The sequence below is a fragment of the Pongo abelii genome, chromosome 4 (assembly GCF_028885655.2).
Source record: "Pongo abelii isolate AG06213 chromosome 4, NHGRI_mPonAbe1-v2.0_pri, whole genome shotgun sequence".
NCBI lineage: Eukaryota > Metazoa > Chordata > Mammalia > Primates > Hominidae > Pongo > Pongo abelii.
The window spans coordinates 120714060-120716039 of NC_071989.2; positions in this window are offsets into that span (position 1 = coordinate 120714060).

Sequence of the window (1980 nt, forward strand, 5' to 3'; positions counted from 1 at the left end):
GGAGTGCAGTGGCATGATCTCGGCTCACTGCAACCTCCACCTCCAAGGCTCAAGAGATTCTCTGCCTCAGCCTCCCAAGTAGCTGAGATTACAGGTGTGCACCACCACACCCAGCTAATTTTTGTATTTTTAATAGAGAAAGGGTTTCACCATGTTGGCCAGGCTGGTCTCAAACATCTGACCTCAAGTGATCCACCTGCCTCAGCCTCCCAAAGTGCTGGGATTACAGGTGTGAGTCACCGCACCCGGCCCCAATTTAGTTGTAAAAATTCTTCATTGCAGTATGTTTACAGAAATCCACCCAGGCATATGTAGTTATATATCTTCCTTCCAGAAAGGTTTTGGTTCTATGGTTTCAAAAAGTGTACCTGTGGTGTCTCGGCCTAAATAAAATAACTATTTACATTTCTTTAGTTCCAAATCTATATCCATGTACGCCCATCCTTTTTACATGATTTTTATCATAGAATATGTACTATTTTGTACTCTACATTTTTAAGTGTGTATTTCTACGAGTTTTTTTTTTTCAAATCATCAAGTAGGTCTTGAAACTCTGTTCTCCCATGCTTACATTTCAACATAATTTTTTTATTTTAAAGTGATTTAAATTATTATAAAATGGAGGTGCAAGAGTTGCTTCAAAGGGAATACCTGCTTTCTCTAGTTTCTAGGACTCTGTTTTAACTTCACGAGGTCATAATCTCCCCACTCATCAGATTCTGCCCTTTGTTCTATGCCCTTCAGGCAATATTTCTAAAAATAAAATGCAAATGTGAAATTTATAGGAAAAAAATATTTCTTAAGAGATTTCGAAGAGAGAAAATTGAGGTTATGAACCTGGTGATGTAGAGGAACAGCCACTTCTAATCAGTATGAACCAGGAGAGAGCAGTAGTGGTGTCAGTGACTGAAGTTATTAAGAATCCAGAGAATCCAAGAGGATTGTTAGAAGTAGGTGGGAAAAAAACCACAAAAGTTGAAGAGGTTTTTGGAGGCTACACTAAAGCTTTCTTTTGTCTAGAACTTGTTAGTGTCTCTATGAATTAAGAGCATTAACCTCTCCACATTGTTCTCTTTATAGGTAAAATGTGAGGGGGAAGGACACACTGAATAAATTACCTCTTCACTGTTGTCACAGAAATAAAATGACGAAAGTTGCCCCAGATCCCCAATGACTACGTATAATAAAAAGGAATGGCCAGGTGCAGTAGCTGTCACCTATAATCCTAGCACTTTGGGAGACCAAGGCAGATCGATCGCTTGAGTCCAGCAGTTCACGACCAGCCTGGCAAAACCCCATCTCTATATTAAAAAATAAAAAAAAAATGCAAAAGTTAGCTAGGCATGGTGGTATGCACTTGAAGTCCCAGCTACTCAAGAAGCTGAAATGGGAGGACTGCTTGAGCCCAGGAGGCGGATGTTGCAGTGAACTGAGGATGCATCACTGCACTCCAGCCTGGGTGACAGAACAAGACCCTGTTTCAAAAAAAAGAGAGTGAAAAGCAAAGGTTAGGCCGGGCGCGGTGGCTCCCGCCTGTAATCCCAGCACTTTGGAGGCTGAGACAGGAGGATCACGAGGTCAGTAGATCGAGACCATCCTGGCTAACACGGTGAAACCCCGTATCTACTAAAAATACAAAAAATTAGCCAGGCGCGGTGGTGGGCGCCTGTAGTCCCAGCTACTCAGGAGGCTGAGGCAGGTGAATGGCGTGAACCTGGGAGGCGGAGCTTGCAGTGGGCCGAGATCGCACCACTGCACTCCAGCCTAGGTGACAGAGCAAGACTCCGTCTCAAAAAAAAAAAAAAAGAAAGAAAGAAAGAAAGAAAAGCAAAGGTTAACATATTACGCCATAATTTGAGGCAAAGAGTTAGTATCAAAGTTCTTGCTTAATATGAAATGTGAAAAACTACGCATTTTAAAAGGAGAGCAAAAAATATTTTTAAAAGTCAGCCTTAAATTTACCAAAAAGAACAAAACTAG